This window comes from Macrotis lagotis, chromosome X (assembly GCF_037893015.1).
Source record: "Macrotis lagotis isolate mMagLag1 chromosome X, bilby.v1.9.chrom.fasta, whole genome shotgun sequence".
NCBI classification, from domain to species: Eukaryota; Metazoa; Chordata; class Mammalia; order Peramelemorphia; family Peramelidae; genus Macrotis; species Macrotis lagotis.
Window position 1 is genome coordinate 568732774 of NC_133666.1, and position 14058 is coordinate 568746831.

The 14058-nt window shown below is 34.2% G+C and overlaps 1 non-coding gene across 1 annotated transcript; it reads right to left on the bottom strand.

Annotated features, from left to right (window-relative positions):
• Positions 1-13566: 13566 nt before the first annotated feature.
• Positions 13567-13695, bottom strand: LOC141503812 (small nucleolar RNA SNORA31). The gene has a single exon (XR_012473115.1). It is a non-coding gene; the product is annotated as a small nucleolar RNA SNORA31 (small nucleolar RNA).
• Between the last annotated feature and the right edge of the window lie 363 nt (positions 13696-14058).

Sequence of the window (14058 nt, forward strand, 5' to 3'; positions counted from 1 at the left end):
TCACATACATTGAAAATTTATGAATTAGGGAATAACTTGTTGATTCAGTACTCTAAATATTTTAGAGTTGAGTCCTTTATAAAAAAGCTGTAAAAAATCTTTTGAAACTTATTATATTCCTTTTAATATTTTTTATATTAGTTATATTTGTGCAAAAATATTTTTTTTCATTTTTTCCTTGGTTTCATGCAAAAACAAGTCTCAACATTCACTTCCAAAATCTACAGTTCTAAATTTTCTCCCTTCTTCCCACCCTTCATTGACAAAGCAAACTACCTGATGTAGGTTAAGAATATGCATTCATGAAAAACATTATCACAATAACTGTGATGTAAAAGTAAACAGAATCTCCTCCTAAATCAAAAGATTAATCTCAAGAAAAATAAAATTCTAATTCCATTAGCTATGGCTTTGGGATAGATAGTATTCTTTATCATAAATTCTTCTGAGATTTCTTGGGTTATAGCATTCCTGAGAAGAGGTAGGACATTAACACCTGATTACTCTGAAATATTGCTGTTATTCCATATATAGTTTATTTCCCATTGCATCTATTCATGCAAGTTTTATACTGAGAGCATCCTGTTTATCATTTCCCATAACAGAATAACATTTCATCTCAATCACATACTAAAATTTGTTCAGTCATTCTCCGATCAAATGGCATCCCCTCAGTCTCCTCCTGGCCACAAGAAATGAGCTGATACATATATATCTATATATCTATATATCTATATCTATAAATAGATATAGATATATAGATAGATAGATACATAGATAAATAGATAGATAGATAGATAGATATGTATATATCTGTACATAGAGTTTCCTTTTCCTCCTATTTCATCTCTTAAGGAATATAGACCAATAGTGGCACTGCTGGGCCAAAGGGCAGGCATGGTTTTATAGTCCTTTGATCATATTGCTCTATATAATTGCTGAATCATTCCACATTTCCTCCAGTATTGCATCAATCTCCATCTTCCCTACATTCCTTTCAACATTTGCCAGTTTCTCCATCTGTCCTATTAGTTTATTCAATAGGTATAAAGTAGTATCTCAGAATTTTTCCAACCCATGTTTCTCCTATCAATAGGGATATTTTAAAATGATTTAAATGAATTATATTAATAACCTTACCTGAAAACTGTATCTCTTGATCATTTATGAGCTGGGAAATGGTTCTTATTTCATAAATTTTTCTCAGTTCTCTGTGTTTGTGAAATTTGGTCTTTATCAGAGAAACTCTTTCACTTTTTTCTCCCACTACTAACTGCATTTCCCTCCATCCTCTTCCTTGGCACCATTTATTCTATTCTTTCTCCTTTCACTCTTCACTCCTCAAAAATATTTTGCATCTGACTAACCCCTTCCACAATCTTCTGTTCCTTCTATCTCTGCTCCTTATGCCCTCTTTTCTCATCCCTTTCTTCCCCTATTTTCTTCTAGGACAAAACAGATTTCTATACCCAATTGAGTGTGTAAGTTATTCACTCTTTGAGTCAATTCTGATGAGAGTGAAAGTCTTTCACTCCCCCTCACCTTCCTGCTCTTCCACTTCACTGCCTTTTTTATGTGAAATAACCTCATTCTATTATTCCCTTTCTCTTCATTCTAGTCTATTCCTCTCTAGCCCATTATCTCCATCTTTTTAAATATATAATGCCTTCAAATTGAACTATTACCTGTACCATGTCTATATATGCTCCTATTTGCATTAATAAAGGAGAAAGCTCATATGACTTATCAGTATCTTCTTATGGAAGAATAAGAACAGTATAACTTCATTAATTCCCTTATTATCAGCTTTTCTGATAACCTTTACTTATTTGTCATTTAAGTTTTGTATTTGAAGATCACATATTTTTGGGTTCATGAGGAAAATTTGAAAGTCCCCTATTTCACTAAATATCCATATTTTTGCTAGAAAGAGTATATTCATTTTTTGCTGTGTAACTAATTCTTTGTTTTAATTCCAGGTCTTTTACCTTCCAGAATATTATCTTCCAAGTCCTATCATCCCTTGAGGTAGACATTGCTAAATGTTGTGTATCCTGCCTATAACCATGAAATTTGAATTGTTATTTTCTGGCTGCTTTCCATATTTTTTCTTTATTTCAGAGGTCTGAAGTTTAACAATTATATTCCTGGCAGTTTTCTGCATGGAACATTTTTCAGGAGGTAAGTGGTAGAATCTTTCAATTTCTTTATTACCTTCTGTTTCCAGAATATCAAGAGAGTTTTCCATAACAACTCCTTGAAAAAATGACATGTAGGCTGTTTTTTTTGTTCATGGCTTACAGGTAGTTCAATAATTTAAAATTATCTCTCCTGGATCTGTGTATTTCCAATAAGATACTTCTCATTGTCTTCTAGTTTGCTGTACTTTTGGTTTTGTTTTATTGTTTCTTGATTTTGTTTTAGTTTTCATCAGTTTACCTATGCTCCATTCTATATTCTACAGAATTATTTTCATCAGTGGAGTTTTCTTCTCCGTTTCTGTGTCCAATGTGCCATATAAGACATTCTTCTCATTGAAATTTTGGGACACTTTTGCCATTTGATCTACTCTGTTTTCATGATTTTCATGCATCACTCTCATTTCTCTTTCCAAGTTTTCCTCTACCTCCCTTACTTGATTTTTAATATATTAGACTTCTTCCATAGCCTGAGATTTATTCATATTTTTCTTGAAGTCTTTGGACACAGAAACTTTGACTTTTTTTTTCTTCTTCTGGATGTGTATTTTGATCTTCCATATTATCTTAAGTAGATAGCTATAGTAGTTTTTTTTTCTCTTGCCGTTTGCTCATTTCCTCACCTATGACCTAAACTTAACTCTCTGTTAAGATGGAATTCTGCTGCCAAGGTGGATATATTATCACAAGCTTTTTAAAATTTATTTTTATTAAAGATATTATTTGAATTTTACAATTTTTCCCAAATTTTGCTTCCCTCCCCCCCCACAGAAAGCACTCTGTCAGTTTTTACTTTATTTCCATGTTGTACCTCGATCCAAATTGGGTGTGATGAGAGAGAAATCATATCCTTAAAGAGAAGAGAAGTCTAAGACGTAACAAGTTCAGACAATAAGATATCTGTTTTTTTTCAAATTAAAGGGAATAGTCCTTGCACTTTGTCCAAACTCCACAGCTCCTTATCTGGATACAGATGGCACTCTCCTTTGCAGACAGCCCAAAATTGTTCCCGATTGTGGCACTGATAGAATGAGCAACTCCTTCAAGGTTGAACATCACTCCCATGTTGCTGTTAGGGTGTACAGTGTTTTTCTGGTTCTGCTCATCTCACTCAGCATCAGTTCATGCAAATCCCTCCAAGTTTCCCTGAAATCCCATCCCTCCTGGTTTCTAATAGAACAATAGTATTCCATGACATACATATGCTACAGTTTGCTAAACCATTCCCTAATTGAAGGACATTTACTGGATTTACAATTCTTTGCCACCACACAGACAGAGCTGCTATAAATATTTTTGTATAAGTAATGTTTTTACCCTTTTACCTCATCTCTTCAGGGTATAGACCCAGTAGTGGTATTGCTGGGTCAAAGGGTATGCACATTTTTGTTGTCTTTGGGTATAGTTCCAAATAGATCTCCAAAAGGGTTGGATGAGTTCACAACTCCACCAACAGTGTAATAGTGTCCCAGATTTCCCACATCCCTTCCAACAGTGATCATTATCCTTCCTTGTCATACTGGCCAATCTGAAAGGTGTGGGTGGTAGCTCAGAGAAGCTTTAATTTGCATTTCTCTAATGATTAATGATTTAGAGCATTTTTTCATATGGCTATGGATTATTTTGATCTCCTCATCTGTAAATTGCCTTTGCATATCCTTTGACTATTTGTCAATTGGGGAATGGCTTTTTGTTTTAAAAATATGACTCAGTTCTCTGTATATTTTAGAAATTAGTCCTTTGTCAGAATCATTAGTTGTAAAGATTATTTCCCAATTTACTAGATTTCTTTTGATCTTGGTTACATTGGTTTTATCCATCCAAAAGCTTTTTAATTTAATGTAACAGAAATCATCTAATTGGTTTTTGGTTATGGTCTCCAGCTCTTCCTTAGTCATAAACTGTTCCCCTTTCCATAGATCTGACAGGTAGACTAGTCCTTGATCTTCTAATTTGCTTATAGTATTGTTTTTTATGTCTATGTCCTGTAACCATTTGGATCTTATCTTGGTAAAGGGTGTGAGGTGTTGGTCTAATCTAAATTTCTTCCATACTAACTTCCAATTATCCCAGCAATTTTTATCAAAGAGGGAGATTTTATTCCAATGGCCGGACTCTTTGGGCTTATCTAACAGCAGATTACTATAATCATCTCCTGCTTTTACACCTAGTCTATTCCACTGGTCCACCACTCTATTTCTTAGCCAATACCAAACAGTTTTGATGACTGATGCTTTATAATATAATTTTAGATTGGGTAGGGCTAAGCCACCTTCTTTTGCACTTTTTTCATTAAGTTCCTGGCAATTCTTGACTTTTTATTTCTCCATATGAATTTACTTACAATTTTTTCTAACTTATTAAAATAATTTATTGGAATTTTGATGGGTAGGGCACTAAACAGATAGTTTAGTTTTGGTAGAATTGTCATTTTTATTATATTAGCTCTCCCTATCCATGAGAAGTTGATATTTGCCCAGTTATTTAAATCTAATTTAATTTGTGTGAGAAGTGTTTTATATTTTTTTCAAAAAGATTCTGAGTCTGTCTTGGCAAATAGACTCCCAAATATTTTATATTATCTGAAGTTACTTTGAATGGGATTTCTCTTTCTAGCTCTTCCTGCTGTTTCTTGCTAGACATATATAGAAAAGTTGAGGATTTATGAGGATTTGTTTTATAACCTGCAACTTTGCTAAAATTGCTAATTGTTTCCAGTAGTTTTTTTGATGATTTCTTGGGATTCTCTAGGTAGACCATCATGCCATCTGCAAAGAGTGAGAGTTTTGCCTCTTCCTTCCCAATTCTAATTCCTTCAATTTCTTTTTCTTCTCTAATTGCTGATGCTAACATTTCTAATACAATATTGAATAGTAGTGGTGATAATGAGCACCCTTGTTTCACCCCTGATCTTATTGGGAATGCCTCTAGCCTCTCCCCATTGAATATAAAAGTGGTTGATAGTTTCAGATAGATACTGCTAATTATTTTAAGGAACAGTCCATTTATTCCTACACTCTCTAGTGTTTTTAATATTTTGTATTTTGTCAAAAGCTTTTTCAGCATCTATTGATATGATCATATGATTTCTGATGGGTTTGTTGTTGATATAATTGAGTATAATAACAGTATTCCTAATATTGAACCAACCCTCCATTCCTGGAATAAATCCTACTTGATCATAATGTATTATCCTAGTGATGACTTGTTGTAATCCTTTTGCTAAGATTTTATTTAAGATTTTTTGCATCTATATTCATCAGGGAAATAGGTCCATAATTTTCTTTCTCTGTTTTAACTCTTCCTGCTTTAGGTAACAGTACCATATTGGTTTCATAGAAAGAGTTAGGCTGAGTTAAATCTTTCCGTATTTTCCAAAGTGTTTATATAGGATTGGAATTAACTGTTCCTTAAATGTTTGGTAGAATTCACTTGTGAATCCATCAGGCCGTGGAGATATTTTTTTAGGGAGTTCAGTAATGGTTTGTTGAATTTCTTTTTCTGAGATAGGGTTGTTCAGGTATTTAATCTCTTCTTCATTTAACCTGGGCAACTTATATTTTTGTAAATATTCATCCATTTCACTTAGATTATCAAATTTATTGGCATAGAGTATGGCAAAATACTTTCAAATTATTACTTTAATTTCCTCCTCATTGGTGGTGAGTTCACCTTTTTCATTTATGATACTAGCCATTTGGTTTTCTTCTATCTTTTTTTAATCAAATTGACCAGAGTTTTATGAATGTTCTTGGTTTTTTTCATAATACTAACTTTCAGTTTTATTTATTAATTCAATAGTTTTTTTGCTTTCGATTTTATTAATTTCTCCTTTAATTTTTAGAATTTCTAATTTGGAATTTAATTGGAGATTTTTGATTTGTACTTTGTCTAATTTTTTTAGTTGCATGTTTAGTTCATTGATTTCCTCTTTCTCCAATTTATTCATATAAGCAATTAGAGTTATTATATATCCCCTGAGAGTAGCTTTGAATGAATCCCATAGGTTTTGGTATGTTGTTTCATTATTATCATTATCTAGGATAAAATGGTTAATTCTTTCTATAATTTGTTTTTTGGTCCACTCACTTTTTAAAATGAGGTTATTCAGTTTCCAATTTGTTCTGAGTCTATATCTCCTTGGCCAATTACTGCATAAGAATTTTATTGCATTTTGATCTGAGAAAGATGTATTCACTATTTCTGCCTTTCTGCATTTGATCATTAGGTTTTTATGCCCTAGTACATGGTCAATTTTTGTACATGTTCCATGTACTGCAGAGAGAAAGGTATATTCCTTTCTAGCCCCTTTCAGTTTCCTCCATAAGTCTACCATATCGAATTTTTCTAACAATCTATTTTCCTCCCTAATTTCTTTCTTGTTTGTTTTATGATTTGATTTATCTAGATCTGATAGTGGGAGGTTGAGGTCTCCTACTAGTAGAGTTTTGCTGTCTATGTCTTCCTGTAATTCTTTCAGCTTCTCCTCTAAGAATTTGGGTGCTGTCCCACTGGTTGCATATATATTCAATATTGAAATGACTTTGTTGTCTATGGTACCTTTTAGGAGGATAAAGTTTCCTTCCTTATCTCTTTTAACACTATCTGTTTTTGCTGCTGCTTTATCTGAGATAAGGATTGCTACCCCTGCTTTTTTTTAAATTCAGGTGAAGCAAAATATATTTTGCTCCAACCTTTTACCTTTACTCTATATGTATCTCTCTGCTTCAATGAGTTTCTTGTAAGCAGCATATTGTAGGATTCTGGTTTTTAATTCACTCTGCTATTTGTTTACATTTTAAGGGAGAGTTCATCCCATTCACATTCAAGGTTATGATTACTAATTCTTTATTGCCCTCCATGCTATCTTCCCTCTGTTTATATTCCCCCTTTCCCCGCCTTTTATCCATATTCCCCAGTAATTTGTTTCTGAATACCACCCCCTTCAGTGTGTTCACCTTCCTATATCATACCCTCCCCTTTCTTTCCCCTTTCCCTTTTCCCCTTTTTCCCTTCCCTTGCTTTTGTTATTTCCCCTTATTTCCCTCACTTCCCTTCCCTTTCTCCGTCCCCCCCCTCCCCTTTTCCCCTTTTAAATACTTGAAAGTTTCGATGTTTTATATGTTAACTGAATATGTGTAGGTTGACTTTAAGCCAAGTCTGATGAGAAGAAGATTAAGGTGTTTCTCCTCTGCTCCCTTCTTCCCCTCTATTACCATAGGGTTTTTTTGTACCTCTTAGTGTAATGAGATTTACCCCATTCAATCCCCTCCCTCTTCCAGTCTCTTTCCTGTCCCTCTTTTTAGGAAAGTAGTGTTGTTTTTTTTAGATCATTAAGTCGTAGAAAATTCTGAGTGTCTGCCCCTTCTAGTTCAGTATATTCTGTCAAATAGAGTAAAAAATTCCTGTAATTAAAGTCTTTCTCCCAAGTGGGGTTAAAGCATTTACATCCCATTAGATTGCAGTCTCACGGATAGGTGATGAATGTCCATCATTTCTGGCTAGGTGTATTCTCTCTGTTAGATTTACATTTCTCAACATTTATGAGAATCTTTTTTTTCCCCCATGCTGAGATATAGCCAGTTTCAACTTACTGGATTGCATTTTTTCCCTTTTACCCCCCCCCTTTTTTACCTTTTCATGTGTCTCTTGAACCTCCTGTTTGATGTCCAATTTTTCTGTTTAGCTCTGGTCTTTTCATCAGAAATTTTTGGAATTCCTCCATTTCATTAAATGTCCATCTTTTTCCCTGGAAGAGAAGACTCAACTTTGCAGGAAAGGAGATTCTTGGCTGCATTCCAAGCTCCCGTGCTCTTCAAAATATCTCATTCTAGGCCCTTTGATCCCTTAAAGTTGATGCAGCCAGGACCTGTGTGATCCTTACTGTGGCTCCTTGATATTTAAATTGTTTCTTTCTGGATGCTTGCAGAATTTTGTCTTTTATCTGATAGTTCTGGAGTTTGGCCACAACATTCCTTGGTGTTTTCATTTTAGGATCTTTTTCTGGTGGGGATCGATGTACTCTTTCAGTAACTATTTTGCCCTCCAATTCCATGATATCAGGGCAGTTTTCCATCACTAGATCCTGTAATATCAAGTCCAGGCTTTTGTTTTCTTTTCAATGTTTTCAGGAAGTCCTATAATTTTCAGGTTGTCCTTTTTGGATCTATTCTCAAGGTTAGTGGTTTTGTTGATGAGGTATTTTACATTTGCTTTTATTTTTTCTATTCGTTGATTTTGTTTAACTGACTCTTGCTGTCTCATTGAGTCATTAGTTTCTGTAGACTCCATTCTTTTTTGGGGGGAGCAATTTTCTTCATTAACCTTTTGCAACTCCTTTTCCAATTGGTCAATTCTACTTTTGAAAGAGCTTTCCATTTGACCAATTGAGGTTTTGAGAGAATTAATTTCTTTTTGCATTTGCTCATTTGAGGATCTGAGAGAATTATTCTTATTTTGTATTGGTCCAATTGATGATCTGAGAGATTTATTCTCCTTTTGTGTTTGTCCGATTGTCCTTTCTAAGATTTTGTTTTCTTGTTGAAAGGTATTGTCTCTCCCAAATTTTTAAGCTCCTTCCTTATTTCTTCAAGGAAGTCTTTCTGTGCTGGAGACCAGATTGTATTCTCCTCAGAGGTTCCAGGTCTCTCTGAGTTGGGGTCTTTCCCTTCCAGGAATTTCTCTATGGATTCACCTTTCTGCTGACCCTTCATTATGCTAAGACCTTGAGTTGGTTAGGGGCTGGTTCACCGGGGCTTGGGATTGCTAAAGGTTTTAGTCACTGAGTGCAGGTTCTCTGGCTGGCCAGTAGGAGGTGCTGATTGCTTTCTTTGGAGTGTCTGTGACCTTGGTTGAGAGGCCTTCTCCCTTTGCTTGAAGGGATGAGTTGGAGCTATTGAATTCTTTTGCCTTCAATCAATGGTGGGCTTTACCCTGGCCTGAGGTCATTCCTCAGCTGGGCTGGTTCTTCTGCTCACACACCTGAGCCTGAGGCTGAAGTAGTTCGCATGTGTTTGTTTGGGAAGAGGCCTCAGTGCAATGGAGGCATGGACTCAGAGTTTCTCAGACCCGAGGAGCCCAGGGATGGTGTCTGCAGCTATCCTGCACCAGAACTCTCCCTTCAGCCTGGTCCCCAAGCTCCAGGGGGAAAGCACCAATACCAGCACCTCTGATTCCCCGCGGGCCCAAGCCCCTTTGAGTCCAGCCCCACCACTGATTCAGCAGGTCAAGCTCTTGGGCCTTCAGACTCCCAATTCCAATTCAGCTGTTAATCTGGTTGATCTGAGGCTGCTCCTCCCTCTGAGCCCAGACTCACCCACCCAAATTTGGCCAAAGCTGCTGATGGGAGACAAATCCTTAGGTAGCTGTTCTTTCTCCTGGCTTTTCTTTCTGTCTTTTGTGGGTCGGATTTCTTTTAAGAGGTTTGTTTCATGTGATAGATGGGGAAGAGATCAGGAGACTTTAGAACTGTGCCTGTCTTCTCTCTGCCATCTTGGCCCTTTCTCTATCCCAAGTTTTTAAGGGTGTTTGTAACTGCTTACAGGGATACCCCTCCCAAAAACCTGCAAATTTTCAATTCCTCCAAAGTCTTATGAGAGACTATGACTAGGATCATCCTAGACTGACCTGTTCTCTGTTCTGTGGATACCACAAGCACTTCCCCCTGTCCTGGAGAGTCCCTGTTCCACCAAGACTGTAAACTGTTGTGCTTCTATTCCTTTACCTGAGACTGGAACCCCTGTAGTCTTCTTCTGAGGACTGAACACTCTAGAAGCAACTGTGGGCTGACTTACAAAGACTGTTCTTTGTCTCCAAGGGTCAGTCTGTGCTGCTGAGGCCTAGTCTGAACAGTGTTTCACTCTTACCCTGGTGCAGCAGAGTTTTCCTGCTTATCTTCTAAGTTGTCCTTGGCAATCCTTGAGCTGAGAGTTTTGGAGACCAACATCTCTGTCACTGTCCCAAGCACCTGGAAGTATATTCCTGGATGTTTGGAGCTGGTTACTTTCTGCATGATCCAGTCTGCACTTTGAATCCTTTCTAAAACACAGTACAATAGATCCTGACTGAAGATCTTCCAAAATGTCTTGGGTTAGAAAATTGTTTCACTCATCTTTTTGTGGGTTCTTCCACTCTAGTATTTGGTTAGAATTTTTATTAAAAGGTACTCAGAATAGTTTGGTGGAGAGCTCACATGAGTACCTGCCTTTATTCTGCCATCTTGTCTCTACCTCTACAAAATTTTTCACTTAATATAATCAAACTTATCCATTTTGTATTTTGTAATGCTGTATAGCTCTTCTTTGATTATAAATTCCTCTCATTTCCATAAAGTTGGAAGTGAATATATTACTTCTTCTGCTATCTGTCTTATGGAGTCACATTATGTTTCTAAATCCTATACCCATTCAAACCGTATCTTGGTATTTAGTACAAGAAATGGTTATCTATGTCTACTTTCTACTATACTATTCTCCAGTTCTCCCAAAATTGTTTGTTAAAGAATGAGTTCTTACCCTTTATAGTTTTTGAATTTAACAAATAGTAGATTACTATATTCATTTGTTAGGTTTTTTTTTTCACACCTATTATATTCATCTGATAGATCTTTCTATTTCTTAGCCAATATCAAACAGCTTTTTTGATGACTGTTGCTTTATTACATAATTTTAGATTTAATATGGCCAAGTCATATTCCAATGCCTTTTTCTCTTTAATACCTTTGATATTCTTGAACTTTTGTTTCTCTAAATGATTTTTAAAGTATTTTTTTCTAGCTCAATCAAATACTTTTTAGATTAATTGGGCAAGCACTCAGTATGGTGGAATTGTCATTTTTTTATTAAATTAACGTGGCCTACCCATGAGCAATTCACATTTCTTCAATTTCTTCAATTATTTTCATCAAGTTTTATTTGGATGAATCATTCTGTTTATGAGTTTCTATTGGCAGGTAGTTTTCCAAGTATTTTATGTTGACTGTATTTGCTTTAAATGGAATTTGTCTGCCTATCTCTTTCAACTAGGCTTTACTGGTAATAGATAAAAATGCTGATAATTTATGTGGATTTATTTTATATTTTTATAACTTGGATATAGTTGTCAATGTCTTGAAGTAGATTTTTAGTTGATTTTCTGGAATTCCTTAAGTATAGCATCACATCATCAGCAAAGAGTGAAAGTTTTGTTTACCCATTTGCTATTTTAGTTCCATTAATTTTCTTCTCTTCTCATTTGCTAAAGATAGTTAGTTATGGCTTCTTCTCATATTGCTAAAAATGCTATTACAATATTGAATAAATATGGTGACTATAGACATATTTTTTCACCCCTGATCTTACTGAAAATACTACTAGGTTATATTCATTAAATGCAGTGCTTGTTGATGACTTAAGATATATATGCTGCTTACCATTTTAAGAAAAACCTCATTTATACCTATGCTTTAAACTATTTTTAATAGGAAGGGGTTGTGTATTTCATCAAAAAAATTTTCAGTGTCTCTTGAAATAATTATATGATTCTTATATGTTATATTATTGATATGGTCAATTTTGCTGATAGTTTTTCTAATATTTAATAAACATGGCATGCCAGGGATAAATTCAGGATAATCATAATGAATTATCCTAGTGACACCCTCTTGTAATTACTTTGCAAATATTTTATTTAAATTTTTTTCATTAATATCCATCAGGGAAATTGGCCTATGATTTTCTTTCTCTATTTTGATTATTCCTGATTCACTATCAGCAAAATATTTGCATCATAGGAGGAATTATAGGGAACTCCTACTTCACCTATACTTTCAAACACTTTAAATATAACTAGAATTTATTGTTCTTTAAATATTTGGTAGAATTCTCTTATGAATCCATCTGGTACTGGACATAGATTTTCTTGTTGAGTTTATTAATTGTTTATTCTGATATAGGATTATTTAATTCTCTCTTTTTATTAGCATATAGTTGGTCAAAATAATTATGAATTATTAATTCTTTTACTTCCTCATTGGTGGTGAATTCATCCTTTTCCTTTGTGAAACTAATGATTTGGTTTTCCTCTTTCTTTCTTTTTAATCAAATTAACCAAAAATTATATATTTTATTGATATTTTGCTTTTCAGAAAATCAACTTTGAGTTTTATTAATTAGTTCAATAGTTTTCTTACCTTCAATTTTATTAATCTTTTCTTTAATTTTTCAGAATTCATATTTATTATTTAATTGGAAATTTTTACATTGTTCTTTTTTCTGTTTTTTAGTTATGTGTCTAATTCACTGATATTTTCTTTTCCTATTTTATTCAGGTACACATATTGAGGTTTAAAATTTCCACTAATGTTCGCTTTGATTGTATCTGACAAGTTTATTATGTTTATCTCTCTATTATCTGTGTCTTGGAAGAAGTTATTATCTCTGTGATTTGCAGTTTGATTCACTCATACTTTGAAATTAGGTTATTTAGTTTCAAATTAGATTTTTTGCCTATCATTTCATGGCCCTTTATTAAACATGAATTTTATGTATCATGGTATTAAAATGATTAATTTAATCTTTCTGCCTTTCTGTGTTTTATTGTGAGAATTTATGCCCTAATATATGCTCAATTTTTGCATAGGTTCCCCCATATAACCTGGAGAAATGGTATGTTCCCTTCAATTCTCATTCAGTTTTCCCCAGAAATCTATCAAATCTATTTATTCTTAGTTTCTATTTATTTTCTTAACTTCTTTTCAATTGTGTAGCTAGATTTCTCTATTTCTGAGAGATAGGCTGAGATCTTCCAAGTCAGGGAGAAATTATTGCAAACAATCAGAAAGAAGCAACTTAAATATCATGGAGCCACAAACAGGGTAACGTAAGATTTAATAGCTTCTACATAGAGTATAGAAAATGACATTCATGGAATCAAAAGCTCTTGGATTACAAACAAGAATCAACCACCAAGCAAAACTGAACCTATTCTTTTTTTCAAATGTAAAATTCAGTTTTATTTGGAGGATTCAACACTTGAAATTATTTTTAAAAAATCAGCCTGGGAATATCACAGATATATATTAAGTAGAAGACTTGAAACTGCAATCTGGGAATGATAGGCATAAAAATAAATTCAGACCTCTCATACATCTGCCCTTATTATTCTTCAAAATGACTTCATTCTACAACAATTTCTATTTCAGCATCGGACCTATATATTCCAAATCTATTCCAAACTAATTTTAAAGAACTTGCTCAAGTCAAAATATCTAGCAAATTGACATGGCTGGGATATTTTTTGTCCTATTTCCATTCTAAAATCCCTACCAAAAATAAAAATTAGAAAAAAGATTGAAATACATACAGATGAGGTGATGGTTTTCTTGGTCACCTCACATATTCCCCTATTCAATCTAGACTGCCACAGTCAGACAGAAAGAAAACGTGAGGATAATTTTTCTTATATCTTAGTGCAAACTTTAAAAGCAGATATAACCTGCTCCAGGTCTCTCAAAGAGATGTGTTTGACCTATTCTTTCAAGGAAAGAGAGGAACAATCACTGAAATAGGGCACTTTCAAGCTTTCTTCATGAAATATCCATAGTTGAACAGAAAGTTTATTCATTCAAGTCCAGGACTCAGGTGAAGCATAGAGAGTGTGGAGGGGAAGAGCAAATCATGAGAGACTTAATGATGTTGGACTGCTTGTATTTCTTTATGGGAAGATGATATTAATGAATCTTAAGAATCTCCTCATAAATTAGGGAAATTAGAATGACCATATATGAACTTGGCACAGGATGGAGTTGAATTTAAAGATATATGTAAAAATAGATGTAATGGAGTACAAAGGAATATATTGTGAGAAAAGGAAGAAGAGATAG